Here is a 19,851-nt window from a genome sequence, read left to right on the forward strand (position 1 = left end):
CTTCTATGCTTTTCAATTCTATTCCTCTAGAAATGAACCCCAGTGCTTTATTTGCATTTTTATGGCCTTGTTAACTTGTGTTGCTACTTTTAGTGATTTGTGCATCTATACCCCCAGATCCCTTTGCTCCTCTACCCCATTTAGACTCTTATTTTCCAAGGAGTACATGACTCCTTATTCCTCCTACCAAAATGCACCACCTCACACTTATCTATATTAAAATTCATTTGCCATTTACACACCCAATCTGCAAGTTTATTAATGTCTTATTGTATTTTGTCACAGTCTTCCCCAGTATTAACTATACACCCCAATTTGGTGTCCTCTGCAAATTTTGAAATTGTACTTCCGATTCCGGAGTCCAAATCGTTTATGTAAATGGTGAACAGCAATGGTCCCGGCACCGATCCTTGTGCGGCACCAATTCCCTCCTCCCACCTTCCACCAGCCTGAGTAACTACCTTTAACCCCTAGACTCTGCTTGTTTTGTAGCCAGCTGGCTATCCATTCTGCTACTTGTCTTCTGACTCCACATACTCTGACCTTAGTCATGAGTGCACTATGTGGTACCTTATCAAAGGCCTTTTGAAAATCCAAGTATATTACATTTACTACATTACCCTTGTCTACCCTTTCTGTTATTTCATCAAAGAATTCAGTAAGGCATGACCTCCCTTTTTGAAATCCGTTAACTATTCTTTATTATATTTTCGGTTTCTAGATGTTTTTCTATTACATCTTTGAGTAAAAATTCCATTATCTTCACTACCACTGACGTTAAGCTAACTTGTTTATAGTTCACTGGACTTGCTCTATCTCCCTTTTTAAATATAGGAATAACATTAGCTGTCCTCCAGTCCTCTGGCACTATACTATTTTCTAATGAATTTTTATAAATATATAATAGTGCCTCCGCCATCTCTTCCCTAGATTCTCTTAGTATGTACCAATGTAATCCATTTGGACCAGGGATTTCATCCTCTCTAAGTCTAACTAGTTTATCAATTAGCTCCCCTTTTTCTATCTTAAACGTCTTGATATCTGTTTTGATCTCTTCTTCCAATGTCATGTCCACCCTGTTAGCCTCCCTGGTAAATACTGAGGCAAAGTAATTATTCAATATTTTTGCCATTTCGCTGTCATTACCTGTGAGTTTATCTTGTACATCCCTTAGTGGCCCTATCCCTATCCTGACTTTCCTTTTGTTATTTATGTGTCTGTAGAATACTTTACTATTTCTATTTATAGTCCTTAATAATTTAATTTCGTAGTTCCTCGTTGCTTTGCTAATTTTTTTGACTTCTTTCCTAATCTCTTCCTATTCCCTTTCATCGTCATCTTCTTTGTTGTCTGTGTACTTAGTGAATACCTTTCTCTTTAGTTGCAATTTTGCCCTTATCTCTTTATTCAACCATGATGTTTCATTATTAGCTACCTGTGTGAATTAACCATTGTAACACAGCACAAAAACACAACAATAACATTTCAAGAACTGTTAATGACTTTTTATATACTTTATTTCCTCAACTGCGAGTAATTCCTGCTCACAGTCTTTCTCCAAGAGAACGTCCTTACCACTGGGGTCGGTCATTTTCTCGTTCATTCTCACTTAGGCTCCTACTCACCCAGTCGCACCAGATGTCCCTGCAAAGGACTGGGCTTTTAATAATCAACTGTGACAGGACAATTCACACACTTTCACTGGACTCACACTTATGACACTTGGTTCAGCCTCTCCTAGGTTCTGGCTTGTGTCAGTTGATAGGAAAAAATTGACTAACCAGCGGTCTCAACAATGTTGCAGTCTAGTAATTTCAAGGTTGCCGTTATTTCAGTTCATTATTATTTTTCAATTTTCTCCCTCTCCTGAAGCCATTGACTCTTGCTAGGGTACGGTTTCATGGACTTTAGCAATTCCTAGGTCCCTGTCCAAGTGGCCATTCTTTATGTGTAATCTATAAGGCCATGGGGAACACTTTCACAGTTCAGCTGATCCTTTTCTCACTGACAACTACGCATGCATTTTCCAGCAGGGATCATAATTAGGAGTAGGAACTCTGGTTGATTTTTCCTTCCTTAAGCCAGGAATGCTTTTTTTAAAAAGACTTCAACAATAGATAGTATTTTGCCTCCATGTACAAAAAAATTAACGGGAATGGAGAGGGGAAAGAAATTTAAAGTTAGCCACAGTTCTTTGAAAGCTTTACATTTAAAAAAAATTCTGATGGTGGGATTCACTTTTTAAAGCAGTATTATATTAATTGAATTATGGATTTCATCACTGGGAGCACTTTAATTCGAACACCAAATGCTCTTATGAGGTATAATGAGAAGGCAGATAGTTTGCGTTAATCTATGAAAAAAGGGATAGGGATATTCACCCGAGTCCCTCTTCACCTCCCAATTTTTTTTATGGCTTTAAGATTATGCTGTGCGAAGATTAGCATGCTTCATTTTTAATTCCTTAGTCTGCTATTTTTACAAAGACATTGTATTGTGTCCAGTTCTGGGCACCGCACTTTAGAAAGGATGTGAAGGCCTTAGAGAGAGTGTAGAAGAGATTTACTAGAATGGATACAGGGATGAAGGACTTCAGTTACGTGGATAGACTGGAGAAGCTGGGGTTGTTCTCCTTGGAACAGAGAAGGTTGCGAGGAGATTTGATAGAGGTGTTCAAAATCATGAGGGGGTCTAGATGAGAGTAGATAGAGAGAAACTGTTCCCAATGGCAGAAGGGTCAAGAACCAGAGGACCAGATTTAAGCTGATTGGCAAAAGAACCAAAGGGGAAAATCTTTTTTACACAGCAAGAGGTTATGATCTGGAATGCACTGTCTGGGGGTGGTGGGGGGGGGGGGGTGGTGGAGGCAGATTCAATCATGGCTTTCAAAAGGGAATTGGATAAGTACTTAAAGGGAGAAAATTTGCAAGGCTACGGGGATAGGGCGGGGGAGTGGGACTAGCTGGATTGCTGTTGCAGAGAGCCGGCATGGACTCGATGGGCCAAATGGCCTCCTTCTGTGCTGTAACCATTCTATGATTTAAAATAAAAAGCTTAACATTTAAAATAAACAGACAAAGGCATTTAATACAAACCCAGTAGGCATTCGTACGCTAATCTTCATGCAGTCGACTTTCAAATTCGCACCCCAATACGCCAACATTTTCATGCACAAGTTCGAGCAGGACTTCTTCACTGCACAGGACCTCCAACCAACACTATACACCAGATACATCGACGACATTTTCTTTCTATGGACCCACGGTGAGGAATCACTAAAGAGACTACACGATAACATCAACAAGTTCAATCCCACCATCAAGCTCACCATGGACTACTCCTCAGAATCAGTTTCTTTCTTGGACACACGAATCTCCATCAAAGACGGGCACCTCAGCACCTCACTCTACCGCAAGCCCACGGACAATCTCACAATGCTCCACTTTTCCAGCTTCCACCCTAACCACGTCAAAGAGGCCATCCCCTATGGACAGGCCCTGCGAATACACAGGGTCTGCTCAGACGAGGAGGAACGCGATGGACACCTACAGACGCTGAAAGACGCCCTAGTAAGAACGGGATATGATGCTCGACTCATCGATCGACAGTTCCGACGGGCCACAGCGAAAAATCGCATAGACCTCCTCAGAAGACTAACACGGGACGCAACCAACAGAGTACCCTTCGTCGTCCAGTACTTCCCCGGAGCGGAGAAACTACGTCATGTTCTCCGCAGCCTTCAACATGTCATCAATGATGACGAACACCTCGCTATGGCCATCCCCACACCTCCACTATTCGCCTTTAAACAGCCACCCAACCTCAAACAAACCATCGTTCGCAGCAAATTACCCAGCCTTCAGGAGAACAGCATCCACGACACCACACAACCCTGCCACGGTAACCTCTGCAAGACATGCCAGATCATCGACACAGATACCACCATCACACGAGAGGACACCACCCACCAGGTGCACGGTTCATACTCCTGTGACTCGGCCAACGTTGTCTACCTCATACGTTGCAGGAAAGGATGCCCCAGAGCATGGTACATTGGCGAGACCATGCAGACGCTGCGACAACGGATGAACGGACACCGCGCAACAATCGCCAAACAGGAGGGTTCTCTCCCTGTCGGGGAACACTTCAGCAGTCATGGACATTCAGCCACCGACCTTCGGGTAAGCATACTCCAAGGCGGCCTTCGAGACACACGACAACGCAAAATCGTCGAGCAGAAATTAATAGCCAAGTTCCGCACCCATGAGGACGGCCTCAACCGGGATCTTGGGTTCATGTCACACTACACGTAACCCCACCAGCGAACAAATATTATCTGTTTTTAATATAACGGGTCATTGACTGTCTTCGTTCTGTCTCTCTCTTTTCTTTTTCTTTTTTTTCCCTTTTTTTTCCTTTTTTTTTGGGGGGTTGTATATTCAGTGGCCTTTTAGATGACACCTTTCTGTCTGCTCACTGTGATTGCCTTGGCAACGGGCAGTAATCACCAGGCTTTGTTATGTGATCTTAAAATGCGAAGGATTCGAAATTGTCACTTCCACACCGCCTGAGGAAGGGGAAAGCCCCCGAAAGCTTGTGGGATTAAAAATAAAATCGTTGGACTATAACTTGGTGTTGTAAAATTGTTTACAATTGTTAACCCCAGTCCATCACTGGCATCTCCACTTCAAGACATATGTTCTTGATAATGTTCTCTTTCTCAAACGTGTATTTACATTAGAAGAGTGCAGCCAACACCAAATACATAGTTCTCCCACTCTTGGCTGCAATTGTAAATAGAAACGACCTGATGCCCATTGTTCTGACTTTCATGGGTCTTGCAAGCTGTTGCAGGGCTCCGTATAAAAGAAAAAGCATGGAACTAGATTCTCTCACTTGTATCTAGTGGCTGTGGGTCTTCCTTAGCAAATTAAGCAATTGTAAACTGCATCTGCAACTCAAAGGGTCTCTGTTTGAACGTCGCTCCCCGAAGACCCATTAATAAGTCTAAAAGTGCCTGCCAATGTTATTTAAAGAGTAAGATCTGATGATGGTTTGGAAAGATTAGTAATTCTGATAGTGCAAGGGAACTGAATGAATATTCAATCAATAATAACATTAATTCATGATGTGGAGATGCCGGTGATGGACTGGGGTTGACAATTGTAAACAATTTTACAACACCAAGTTATAGTCCAGCAATTTTATTTTAAATTCACAAGCTTTCGGAGGCTTCCTCCTTCCTCAGGTGAGGAAGGAGGAAGCCTCCGAAAGCTTGTGAATTTAAAATAAAATTCACAAGCTTCCTCGTTCACCTGAGGAAGGAGGAAGCCTCCGAAAGCTTGTGAATTTAAAATAAAATTGCTGGACTATAACTTGGTGTTGTAAAATTGTTTACAAACATTAATTCAGGGTGCTTCAACTGTACGATAGAACTTTCAGTAAAGGAGGATAAACTTACTTAACAAAGCAGGGACCTGCAAGCAAGTTCAGTAGCTCTTCCAGGTTTAGATGCTTTTCCACATCGTTCACCTGAGGAAGGAGGTAGCCTCCGAAAGCTTGTGAATTTAAAATAAAATTGCTGGACTATAACTTGGTGTTGTAAAATTGTTTACAATTGTCAACCCCAGTCCATCACCGGCATCTCCACATCAGGTTTAGATGTATAAGAGCACATGAAATATCGACCTTGAATTGGCTGAAGAAACACTCTTTTAAAGCTGGGTTTCAGGCAATAAAAAACTTTCAATTTTTTTTAAAAACAGGCTCCCACTTCCAACATGGACAGTGGGAAGCTGGAGAAAGGGTAAACAGGTAAATGGAAGCATCTAAAATGTAAACCAAGGAGATTAAGAAAGTTGGGATTGATTCAATTAAGTAGAAAAAGTGTTTTATAAAAAAATTTAAAATTGATAGAGATTAAAGGGAAATTAGGGATAACTGGGCAAGCAGAATTGTTTTATATTTTTAGTTAAAATTGTGTTATTTATTTCAGTAGTTTAAGGCTAAAATGCAGTTATGTTAATGTTGAGTAGCTTTATTACTGTTTATTTCGGCGACAGTGTATGAGGCGACAACAAAGAAAACCAGCTGACCCACAGAGACAGGAATCTCCCAGACTTGTCGGCATTGTAAGGGTTAATTGACTTCTCTCACACCTCTCTACCAAGTAGATTCTCTCTCTTCCCCCTCCCTGAATAAAGTCATCAGTGCTGAAGTGACACCATTTTCATGAAAAGATATATTAGGGAAACATTTTTAATTGGGGAATAGGCAGGAGGAGTTGTACGTCATTTTTGTCATGATGGCGTCACGCACACATGAGTCAGCCGACACTATAATTGTCCTCAGTGCCCCCTGGGCTAGGGAGGGGAAAGCAATCATGGCTCTTCTGCCTGATTATTATCCCGTGGCCTCTTTTGAATGGTGCGCATGTGGATGTCAAGTGAGGACAAGGCTTAGGCTCAGCTATGGCGATCAACCATAGTTAAATAACCTGCCAACATTCACTATCCAAGCTCAATACAAAGAATGGCCAGCTAGGCAAGGTGCTGGAGGGACCAGTGCCTTGGAACTGTAGCCCAGCAGGAGACAAGGCCTTCGGGAAGAAGCGGGGGGAGGAATCAGTACAAGTTTCATAGCAAGGTTGTGTCCCTATAAAAAGTATTCTGAAAGAGGGACCCTTTTATTTTTTTTAAAAGACACATTCCCATTACCTCTTTAAGAAGGAAAACCCTTAGCTCCACAGTGTGAGGCATCTTGTCAGCACAGCTCTTGTTCCGCGCTGTCTCGGTAATTCAGCTTTCTATTGGAATTTAATTATGAGCACACTTTTGTATTTAAATGGCAGGCAAGGGGTAAAAGCAATTGTGACGGGTTCATTTGAAGCTTTCTTTCCCCTAAGAGGGACAGATGGTATTTTCTGTCAATGTCAGCGCGAGGCTCTTTCTGCTCTGATGAATAGAGCCTAAAGATCCAGTGACATTATTCCAGATAACAGAGGGGACATGAAAAGGGGTCAAGGAGAGAGGAAAAATGTCAGGCCTGTGCAGATAAAAAAAAAGAAGAAATCGTCACCAATTGTCTGCTTGATACAACTCAACAGTCGGCCAGTCCTTGGGAGACAAACACTTTCTGAAGGAGTTTGAAATTTTAATGGCTAGAATTAAGGCAAAAGAAATAGATTAAGCGATGAAGGCTGAGAGAGAAGTGACTTTGCAACTACTCTGCTCTGGCAGCAAAAAGAAAACATTCTTTGATCCAACATGGTTCAGTTAAGATGAACGGAATATGTCCCTTTCAATAAAACGTTTTTAAAAATTCCAGTTTACTCCCTTCCACCCCTGCCTGCTCATCTACTGCTGAAACCCTCAGCCATGCATTGTAACCTCCAGACTCGACTATTCCAATGCTCTCCTGACTGGCCTCCCATCTTCCACCCTTCATAAACTTGAGCTCATTCAAAACACTGCTGCCCACATCCTAACTCACACCAAGTCCTGTTCACCCATCACCCCTGTGCTCGCTGACCTACATTTACTTCTGATCCACCAATGCCTTGATTTAAAAATTTTCACGCTCGTGTTCAAATCCCTCCAGGACCTTGCCTCTCCCGATCTCCGTAATCTCCTCCAGCTCTTCAACCCACCGAGAACTCTACGTTCCTCCAACTCTGGCCTCTTGTGCATCCCCCACTTCCTTCGCCCAACCATTGGAGGCCGTGCCTGCAACTGTTTAGGCACTAAACTCTGGAATTCCCTCTCCAAACCTCTTCACCTCTCCTACTTTAAGACACTGCTTAAAACCTACCATGAAGTACACGATCTTTGTAATGGAGAGGATATGGGGGTCGGAAGTTCAGTTTGGGGGCAAATAGGAAGCCGAGGTTGCAAACAGTCTGATTCAACCTGAGACAATGGCCGCGGACGGGGGTGGAATCGGTGGCGAGGGTATGGCGTCTGTCAAGACGATGGCTTCAGTCTTCCAAACGTTTAACTGGAGGAAACTGCGGCTCATCATCCAGGACTGGATGTCGGACAAGCAGCCTGCAAACAGAGGCAGTGGAGGGGTTGAGAATTGTGGTAGAGAGTTAGATTCTGGGTGTCATCACCATACATGCGGAACCTGACCCTGTGTCTTTGGTAGATTCTTGTTGGAAAGTGTGCATTTGTGGATGTTGGTGGGGAACAAGATTGGGTTTGGCTGAGATGCCTTCCGTGGTGAATAGTCTGTCATCACTCACTATTCTAGTTCAGAACTGAAGAATACCCATTTGGACAAGGTGTTAGAAGATGGCTGGTACCTTGGAACCATAACTCTAAGAGTCTGTGCCTTCAGAATTTGAAGTGGGTGAAAACTGGAGTGGTGGGGGAAGATTTCACGCCCAACATCATGCATTTTTCCTAGGGTAAGAAAAATACAAAGCTCACGGCTGTGCTACAGGTAATGCTTGGCCACTTGGTAGTATAGGACGATGGCCTGCAGGGGCCTATGTGTCTATGGTTTCTTCCTTCCCTTTGGGAGAAGAAGAAATAATTAGTTTCCACTCTGTGCTTCCCCCATGGCACCCTTTTTTTTTATTCGTTCATGGAATGTGGGTGTCGCTGGCAAGGCCAGAATTTATTGCCCATCCCTAATTGCCCTTGAGAAGGTGGTGGTGAGCCGTCTTCTTGAACCGCTGCAGTCCGTGTGGTGACGGTTCTCCCACAGTGCTGTTAGGAAGGGAGTTCCAGGATTTTGACCCAGTGACGATGAAGGAACGGCGATATATTTCCAAGTCGGGATGGTGTGTGACTTGGAGGGGAACATGCAGGTGGTGTTGTTCCCATGTGTCTGCTGCCCTTGTCCTTCTAGGTGGTAGAGGTCACGGGTTTGGGAGGTGCTGTCGAAGAAGCCTTGGCGAGTTGCTGCAGTGCATCCTGTGGATGGTACATACTGCAGCCACTGTGCACTGGTGTTGGAGGGAGTGAATGTTTAGGGTGGTGGATGGGGTGCCAATCAAGCGGGCTGCTTTGTCCTGGATGGTGTTGAGCTTCTTGAGTGTTGTTGGAGCTGCACTCATCCAGGCAAGTGGAGAGTATTCCATCACACTCCTGACCTGTGCCTTGTAGATGATGGAAAGTCTTTGGGGAGTCAGGAGGTGAGTCACTCGCCGCAGAATACCCAGCCTCTGACCTGTTCTTGTAGCCACAGTATTTATGTGGCTGGTCCAGTTAAGTATCTGGTCAATGGTGACCCACGGGATGTTGATGGTGGGGGATTCGGCAATGGTAATGCCATTGAATGTCAAGGAGAGGTGGTTAGATTCTCTCTTGTTGGAGATGGTCATTGCCTGGCACTTGTCTGGCGTGAATGTTACTTGCCACTTATCAGCCCAAGCCTGGATAGTATTACAGACAATATTGGGAACTCAACATGTGGAAATTGCCATCTTTGCCTAGGTATGTCTTGCTCTTCCAAGGTAATTCATTGTGTGAAGCACTTTGAGATATTTTACATAAATGTATTCATTTAGATGTGTGTGTATAAATCCATCTCTCTCACTCTCACCCCTCTACCACTACCACAATCACCTTGTAATGTGGAATTTTGTTGGACAGGGTACGTTATTTCATCATTTTCCCCCTCAACAACAACAACTTGCATTTCTATAGCACCTTTAACGTAGTAAAACATCCCAAAGCGCTTCACAGGAGCGTTATCAGACAAAATTTGACACCGAGCCACATAAGGAAATATTAGGACAGGTGACCAAAAGCTTGGTCAAAAGGTAGGTCAGCCTCCCCACACCATGCACCAGAGGCCCAGACAAGTGACAGGCTCCCAGGGCTCTGCTAAGGTCAGACTATAAACAGTCCATAGGCGCTGCAAGATTAACTAGGAAGTGGTTTGAACCATTTTCCTATATCCTCTTCAATTCTGTGGGAATGTCCTCTGTTCTGATTGCAGATGCAAGATTAGGAATGCATCGTATGGGTGAAAATCATTGGTATAGAGCCCATTCTGTGACACTGCACTGGCTGAAATTTGGCTTTTTTTTCCACAGCATTGTATAACAGTGTTTACATACAAAGGAACATGGAGGGGAATTTTAGCCCTCAAGCTCTTGGAGTCGGGTGGAAGGTGAAAATTGTATTTTTTTCGATCGCGACCACAACCTGTCCCCAGGTTTAATGTTTGGATGCACGAGCAGAACCGAGTCGCCGAGGTCACATCCCCAATCAATGCCGGCTGGCGGGTCGTTAGTGGGGCAATTAAGGTCGTTCAAAGAGTTGAGATAGGTTTTTTAATTGAGACTGATCCAACTTCAAATTTAACATCTCCAGCACATGTTTCCCAGGGCTTCTGAATCTCGCCAGTGCAACGGAGGCGAGATTCAGCCGCAGTTAATTTGGATATTTGAACTTGTGATTGCTCCATCTGAATAAAAGGTCAGTTATTGCAAACGTTAGCCTGAGAGTTTTTTTTTGTTGAGACAGCTTTTGCAAAACTTTGGAGCCTTTCAAGGTGACACGATCAGGACGGGGGCGGGGGAATGGATGTAATCGAGAGGACATCTGAGGAGGAAGAAGATGACCAACTACAGCAGCCAGGATGTGCTGTGTAGAGATCTGCAGGTGCACGAGAGAGAGGTGCACAACAAGGACCTGGAGAACAGCAGAGAGGGGAGCAACAGATGGGCCGAGGTTGCAGGAGGCACTACAGACCGAGGCTGAGCTTCCTTGACCTATCTGAAGAACAGTGCTTACGCAAGCTCAGATTGAGCCAGCAGATGGTCGCAGACATCGGCCGCCTCCTTGAAGAAGAGCTGCTCCCTGCTGGACCTCGCAGCCACGCACTGCCCATCGCAGTAAAAGTCACCACTGCCCTCAATTTCTTTGCCTCTGGCTCCTTCCAGGGCGCCACCAGTGACATCTCCAGGGTGTGTCAGTCGTTTGCACATAATTGTATAAAGCAGGTGACGGATGGGTTCTTTGCCAGGGTGTCCGATTACATGAAATTCCCTTGCGACGACAATAGCCACAATGAGCAGGCAATCGGTTTCGCCTCTCTGGCTGGCTTCCCACAGGTGCAGGGCGCAATCGATTGCACACATGTGGCAATCTGAGGACATTCAAGGGAATCGTGAACCAGGAGTTTTCATCAACCGATAGGAGTTTCACTCCATCAGTGCACAGCTGGTGTGCAACCACAAGAAGAGATTTATGCAGATGTGCGCCGGATTTCCTGGCAGATGTCATGATTCATTCATTTTGCGCGTCGAAACATTCCAGACCTCTTCCAAACAGGAGACGGACTTAAGGTCTGGCTTAATTGGAGACAAGGGATACCCCCTGCAAACTTGGCTCATGACACCTGTGACAAAACCCACCAATGATGCACAAGAGCGATACAACCAGAGCCACATGACCACCAGGTGTGTCACTGAGCAAGTTATCGGCATGTTGAAGATGCGCTTCGGGTGCCTAGATAAGTCTGGAGGAGCCCTTCAGTACTCGCCAGCGAGGGTCTCCAGAATCATTGTAGTGTGCTGCGTTCTGCACAACATAGCGCAGCAGAGAAGTTTAGAGGTGGAGGAGGACGAAGGCGCTCGTCAATCACACTCTGACAATGTTAAAGAGGAGGATGAGGAGGAGGAATATGAAGATGGGGCAACCATCGCCGGTCTAGCCGTGCACATTGCTGCCAGGGATGCCCTCATCCCTCACAGGTTCCCTTAGTAACAGTGGCAAAAAAGAGACATTGAGATACTCAGGCCGGCTACCACATCCACCACCAACTGTTTTCCCCCCCCCACCTTTGCACAAAACAGACCTTCAACCACGCATACACCCATTGCACATCTGCCCAAATGGTACCATCGTATATTGGCATTCATCATGAAGCAAATGAAAGGGCCATTTCACACTCGGGGCGCAATATTGGCCAAAACGTGGAAGTGGTGCTAATCAATACATTTTATGTGCCAATATTAAAAAAAGAAAATTTCACAACATAACATTTCTTCAAACACCCTTGTGCATGCCCTTGGTGAACTACAATTTCTTGAACATATGCTTCCTACCATTTCTACATAGTGCATCCCCTGTGACTTCAGCAGAGGTAGAGGCAAGCTGCTCAGATCCCTGCCCTGACTGCTAAGATGCTTTTGGTCTATGACCTCTGGGTTTTGGAGCTCGTGAGGGCCCCGTCAAAGACTGCTCCACCTGCACCTGTGCAGTGGCAGACTCGGCCACCTGGAGAGGAGGCAGCATGTTGGGTACAGGTTGAGGAGGGGCAATGGGTGAGACTTGGGAGTGCTTTGAGTGGAGTCCCCACTTCCATCATCCCTCTCCTGGGCCAGCGCCACATCACTCCCACCACTCTGCTAGACAGCAGCTTGGTGCACATCTGTGACGCATTGTAAGGCAATGGATAAGGTATCTGTCATCCTTTTGAAGGTGGCAGACATATCCTGCACAGCCATGGTCATAGCCTGCATAGTCATTTGAGAGCCATGCTTGAAGCTGCACGGAGGCGGCCACTCTCTCCATGGCAGACATTCTCGCTATTACCTTGGCCAACAATCCACTAGCGATGAAGTTGGACTCCTCCGTCCTCTCCGCTATTGTGGAGAGTGTGCGTGGCACGTTTGCCAGTACGTCGCAAAGTTGCAGCTGAATCACAATCATTCTCATTCTCAATGATGGCCCCCGGGGTTCAGCATCTGTGTCCAGCTGAGCAGAGCTTGGAGAGGAGTGTGCCCCCCCGACATGAATTCTCCACAGCTGCTCTTGCTCGTTCTCACATGTGGGTAGTGAATCACCAGGTGACAACCCAATAAACTGGCTAACAGGACCTACTGAAGTGCCAGTATCTGCGCTGGTGCATGGCTGTACGTCCTGTGACAGCACATCCTCAGAAGGAATGAGGTCCTCTGAGGAATTGATGTCATCTATCTCTGCATATTTTTCTTGTACACGTGAAGGCCCTGGAAGTCAACAGAAAGCGACTTGAATTAGTCATGGCAAAGTAACAATCTTTGTAATCACCATACTCAGGATTCTCATAGTTCAGTCATTGATGAAATAAAGTCATCATGTGTGTGAGAAAGATGTTTAAGTTCTGTCACCAGGCACCTGCAGATTGCCAGACTCTCCACCTCCGATTGAGAGGGATGCAGATGTGCCACTCTTCCCCATGGCCTCCTCCTCTCATCTGTCAGCTGGACTATCTGTGGCGGGCCACCTCCAGTCCGCGCCCTCTCCTTTGTGTTTTGTGCTCTCTTCTCCTACAAGGAGCGAAAGAACAGACCTGTGAGTGATTATCGGTCATATGTTCATCCGAGGGATGCAGTGCATTGGGTGACGGTGACTAAGAGAGGTGCATCACATTGCATAAGGATTGAGGTGAGTGGCAGTGGTGGATGGATACATGGGGAGGTGAGGAAGTGCACAGAAAGTGAAGGGTGAGTGCTGCTGAAACTTAAGTGGGTGTGAGGAGTGATGTGATGGAGTAGGCTTGGCAAGATAGAGTGAGAGGGGAGTTTTGTACACCACAGGATGTAGGTGAATCAGCAACAGTACTCACTTTTCCTGACCTGGTTAGATCATTGAATTGCTTCCTGCACTGCAGCCACAAACTGGGCACCGTGCTCCTGCTGCTCACCTCCAGCCATGCCTCCTTGGTGGCAGAACCAGGTTTCTTCCTCCCATCGTTGGGGTAAATTGTTTCCCTCCTGGTCCTCACTGCATTCAGCAGTACTTCTGTGAACCTGGCCGCCGGCCTTGCTGTCTCTGACTGCATTGAATCATTTCCTCCTTTCTCCTCCAAAATCCATTTTTGCCTTGGCCCTTTAACTAGTGGACTTCAGATCGTGCCACGCGGGTGTGCTGTATGTCCACTGCGCACCTTGGAGACATGAAGCCCCGAAGCAAAAATAATTGGCTTCAGTGAAGTTGTGACCGCAGATTCCGATGCGCTCACTTCACTTCCGGGTCTCCCGTGTGAAAATCTATCATCCCCACCCCCACCCCACCTTGCTCTCCCTGGCTCCAGGTAAAAATCACGGCCATGGGGTCAGCAAGTCAAAGCTTCGATTGTTTTACAATTGGAGTGAGTTTGACGCCTATTGAGATGTAACAGAAACACTGGTGCTTATTTATTGCAAAACAAATGTACCAACCCCTTACTTTTCTACTGATGTCGCCTTTGTGACCTGCTGTGAAAATGTTTACTTTTCTACTTCACTCGACACTCACCAAGTCCTGAAATCAACACTCATACTCAAAGATGCTTTTGTTTATTTGGGGAATATGGGCAATGCAAAGCAAGCTACTTTTTTCTCTCGGTGAAAAAAACCAAGGTCCAAAATACAAAACACCAAAGTTAAAAAGAGTAGGAGAAGGCAGCAAGGTAAGTCAGGAAGTGGTAGCTAAATTATACCAATCTCTTGTAGGCAACCGACCATCAGCTGTGTACTACCATGTACTCAACTCACTTCCAGGTATCTATTAAAAATGTACACAATTCATCAGCAGATCTCTCCTACCCTATGTACAACTCATATTACCCGTCTACTATTCTGCATGTAACTCACCACCATCCATCTATTATCCTGTATACAACTTGCCAATAGCCGTCTATTACAACTCACTGCCAGTTGAATGCCAACCTGGGTGTAATGTACTGTCAGTAGTTTATTAACCTGAATGCACCCCACTACAACGTATCCATTACCCAATGTATCCTGTGACCAAGTCGTCGCCAGCAATCTATTACGCCGTGTGTTGGAAGCATATCTGGAAACAAACTCTGTTGCTGTATGAGTATAAAAATGCAACCACTGAAGCACACAAGAGATGTACCCAAGATGGTTCACTTGGCGAGGGCAACGTGTAACCGCACCATACGGACCTGATCATCAAAGGTTTGACCCTTGGTCTATGCTGAATTAATGAAAGGAACACCCCAGTCCATCACCGGCATCTCCACATCTATGCTGAATTAGTTGATTGTTGGTTTGCGGTAGGGGCACTGGAGTTGAATTCAGTGCCCTCAGAGTAGGGAGAGAGGGAAAATAAACGAGGTTTCCTATTCCTGATTCAGTGACCCATCCTGGAAAGAATTGGTGATCAGGCGAGGACATAATCCGACAGCTGTGATGCCTGCCATGATCAGACAGGCTGTTGACAGTCTAGGTTCACATATGAAAGGCACACTTGGGCAAAGTAGGGGAGGGGTCCTGGGAGCTATTGAACTGTGCCCTAGCACCTTGAGGAGAGGAGGGGAGAAAACTGCAGGGGATAAAAGAAACACAAAGTATTGCGTGCTCCCAAAGGGTTAACAAACATCAGCCTCACAGAACACTTAAAAAAAACACAGTTACTGAACAAATTCAGTTTGATTGCTACAATGTAATCTTTTCTCAGAAGCTCATGAATAAAGATAATGGCTGATTTAAGTGTCGCTGCTGTCATTTCCTTTGAGAAAATTTATTTGAGATAACATAAGCAGCCTGACAAAGCTGGGAATAAGTTGAGAGAGAACGAGCTGCATGTTTGCAGGTTGATGGGTTTAAAATCCAACCCTTGCAGATCAACATAAACAAAGGGTGGAAAAAATGCATCTTGAATTAAACATGTTCATCACAATATTTACCTGCCAGTAACCTTTTTTTCATAAACTTTATACAGTGGCAATTTGTAACCTCATTTATTGTATCAAAGGTGTTTGTAGAGGAAATGGTCCTTCTTGCCCAGAGGCTACAATTCAGAAATCAAATGACTTTACTGCTTGGAATTGTATTATCAGAAGGACCCATAGTTCCTGACTTCACACAGCAATGACTACACACAGACATTATAAAAGACAAAGCGTGACCTTAATTATTCGCCCAACCCTCCCCTTCAAAAAAAAAGACTCTAATGATTTTCCTTCTGCCACCTAGTTCTCACATTTCTCGAGCACAATTAAAGCCCAGGTTTTAAACTCTGTGTGAAAAATCACCCATAATTGTCAATTTTTTGTGACAGCAGTGCAAACAGTATCTTTTTGGAGTGAGGGGGGAGATTATTTTTTATTATTCGTTCATGGGATGTGGGCGTCGCTGGTGAGGCCAGCATTTATTGCCCATCCCTAATTGCCATTGAGAAGGTGGTGGTGAGCCGCCTTCTTGAACCGCTGCAGTCCATGTTCTCCCACAGTGCTGTCAGGAAGGGAGTTCCAGGATTTTGACCCAGCGACGATGAAGGAACGGCGATATATTTCCAAGTCGGGATGGTGTGTAACCTGGAGGGGAACATGCAGGTGGTGTTGTTCCCACGTGCCTGCTGCTCTTGTCCTTCTAGGTGGTAGAGGTCGCGGGTTTGGGAGGTACTGTCTAAGAAGTCTTGGCGAGTTGCTGCAGTGCATCCTGTGGATGGTACATACTGCAGCCACTGTGTGCTGGTGGTGAAGAGAGTTAATGCTTAGAGTAGTGGATGGGGTGCCAATCAAGCGGGCTGCTTTGCCCTGGATGGTGTTGAGCTTCTTGAGTGTTGTTGGAGCTGCACTCATCCAGGCAAGTGGAGAGTATTCCATCACACTCCTGACTTGTGCCTTGTAGATGGCGGAAAGGCTTTGGGGAATCAGGAGGTGAGTCACTCGCCGCAGAATACCCAGCCTCTGACCTGCTCTTGTAGCCACAGTATTTATATGGCTGGTCCAGTTAAGTTTCTGGTCAATGGTGACCCCCAGGATGTTGATGGTAGGGGATTCGGCAATGGTAATGCCGTTGAATGTCAAGGGGAGGTGGTTAAACTCTCTCTTGTTGGAGATGGTCATTGCCTGGCACTTGTCTGGCGTGAATGTTACTTGCCACATATCAGCCCAAGCCTGGATGTTGTCCTGGTCGTGCTGCATGTGGGCTCGGACTGCTTCATTATCTGAGGGGTTGCGAATGGAACTGAACACTGTGCAATCATTTACGTTTGCTCCCTTTCATTTCCCACCCTCCTCTCTGCCTGAAATCACAGGAGAATAGTTCCAAGGGCCTTCCATATCCTCATCCAAGTCACCATTCATCATGAGAGCCTCAACAATAAGTAGCAGCCAGCTATTTGACCACAATAGGGCATCACAGCCAAGCCCGATCTCATCTTCAACCGATATTCATAACCAAGGGCCAGTGGTCAGATGTGGGAAACCTGGCCAACTGTCCCCCCTCTAACCAGGCTGTTGCAGCCAATTGTAGTAATCTTAATGCCGCTCATGCTGAGATCAGGTAGTCAAGCACAGATGATACATCGCACCCGGAAATCGTCCCCACCCTGCTCCCTTCCCGGCTCGCTTTTAAAATTTACCCCCGTGTCTCTAACTATAATGCCTTCTAATATGCCAAGTTCCTCATTATGACATTCACTTACATTGTCTAATAGGCTGCATTCCTGATTGTGACCCACTGATCTACCACGCTCCTCACTGTGACAACCTCTGATATGTCGCTCCTCACTGTGATATTGCTTAATACAGTAGTTTCCAAGTTTTTTGTATCTGTGGGTCACATAGGTTCACACCATGAAGGCCCAGGGGTGACATATTGGAGGTCATTCTCAATTTGGGCATAGGCAGAAAACTAACGGTATGGATCAGCTTCCCATTATACACCCCGGCTGATTTTCCTTGGAAAAAAAATAACCGGCAGCCGATCCGCAATTGCCAGCTTTCCGCCCACGCCTAAACTGAAAATGACCTCCATTAAATTTAAATCTATGTTCCAATAATATATCCCAAGTTGTGGATACGTGCAGATCCTGGTGTTCTGATTTATGATTTATCCACTGAGACAACAGCGCTGAAAACAACCCTTTCCAAACCTTTAGGCCCACAGAATTCAAACAGGGCAAACCAGTGAATGCGAAATGGGACTGAGTTGTCTATCTTCAAAGACTGCACGTAGCTCAAGATTTAGACACCCTTCGCCTAATCTACTGTGCTTCTGACCATAATACTGCCCCTGCTTCAGCCCATCTGCTGCTGAAACCCTCATCCGTACTTTTGTTACCTCCAGACTCGACTATTCCAATGCTCTCCTGGCCTCACTCCCGCTTTCCACCCTCCATAAACTTGAGCTCATCCAAAAATCTGCTGCCCGATTCCTAACTCGCACCAAGTCTCGTTCACCCATCACCCTGTGTTCACTGACCTACATTGGCTCGCAGTCCACCAATGCCTCAATTTTAAAATTCTTATCCTCTTGTTCAAATCGCTCCTTGGCCTCTCCCCTCCTTATCTCTGTAACCTCCTCCAGCCTTACAACTCTTCGAGAACTCTGGATCCCTCCAATTCTGGCCTCTCGTGCATCCCCCACATCCTTCGTCCTACCATTGGCAGACATGGCTTCAGCTGTCTAAGCCCTAAGCTTTGGAATTCCCTCCCTAAACCTCTCCCCATCTCTCTCCTCCTTTAACACGCTTCTTAAAACCTATCTCTTTGACCAAGCTTTTGGTCACCTGTCCTAATGTCTTCTTCTTTGGCTCAGTGTAAATGCTTTTGTCTGATTACGCTCCTGTGAAACACCTTAGGACATTTTACTACGTTAAAAGCACTATATGTTGTTGATATATCACACTCCTGACTACAACGCTCGGAGTTTGCACTCCTGACAATGAGACTATCCAATATACCATGTCTTTCAACATAACTCTCTCTCTTTGATGGACCGTAGGACATAATTTCCAACCGATCACCCATCTCGTTCAAAGTCCAAGATAGCATGCATCATTATGCCTCCCTACCAGAGAGAGCATATAAACCCCTTCCAACAAATCGCCACACGGGAACATTCCTTTAACACGGCTCTCAAAAACAACCTTATGGAATGCCTGGTGAATTCTTTTCTTTTTCTATTTGTCACATCACATGTATTCTAACACCTTTTGAAATCACTCAAATAGACATTCTTTTGTAAGATTACTCTCCTTTGAAACTCACTGCTGCAGACAATCTAGTTACACATTTTCAATAGGAAAAATTCCATTGAGCATGGCATGAAAAATCAATCTTTACTTAAAAATCCCAAGGGTTGAATATTAAGTGAACATTTCAAATTTACTGTTAAAATGAAGGTCACATTCTGGAGATTAAAATTATACGTGTCTGAACTCTGTAAGTGCAGTATATTAGTCTTTTTGAGAAATTAGATTTAGGACAGTGCTGTACTTTAGGTGTCTCTTTCTCCTGCTTCTAATTTGTAGTACAGCAATTCCGCTAACGAACAGATAAGCCAGAGTTGTGACTATAAGTGACATTTCAACTCTTTCACTTCAATGTGTTTATCTCAGCATGAATGTACCACTCAACTGCATAACCAGCTTGTGTGCTACACAGACTTTAGTAATGTTGGATAGATAGCTCAGAATAGGAAGGAGAGAAACATTGATTTATAACTTAACGCAACATTGTTTTATTTCTTTTTCCAGCACTCTACCCACTAATAAAATGAATCCCGTTAGCATAAATTGAATGAGCCCATCCAGCAGAGACCATGGCCTAGGTTTTCCACCATTGATTAGTGCACATCCCCAAAGGGCGGATGCGAGATTTCCACCCGCCAGTGAGATTCTCCATGACCTCGGCCGACATTGCAGCCTGTTTAAAAAGAGGGTGGAGTTCTAATGTTACAAGCCTTAGGGGTCTGTGCAGCATAGGGCTGTAGGCAACCTTTTTGCTGCCTGCAGAACAGGGTTTTAAAAAAAAAATTGCCTCCGCTTCTTCAGCCTGTGCAAGGAAATGCCCTGTGAGCAAATGCACAGGCCCTGTGTTGCCAGGAAAATCTTTCATCCTCTTTCCACCGACCATTTAACGCTGGATACCTGGGTCAAACAAGGAGCT

The sequence above is a fragment of the Heptranchias perlo genome, chromosome 25 (assembly GCF_035084215.1).
Source record: "Heptranchias perlo isolate sHepPer1 chromosome 25, sHepPer1.hap1, whole genome shotgun sequence".
Taxonomy (NCBI): Eukaryota; Metazoa; Chordata; class Chondrichthyes; order Hexanchiformes; family Hexanchidae; genus Heptranchias; species Heptranchias perlo.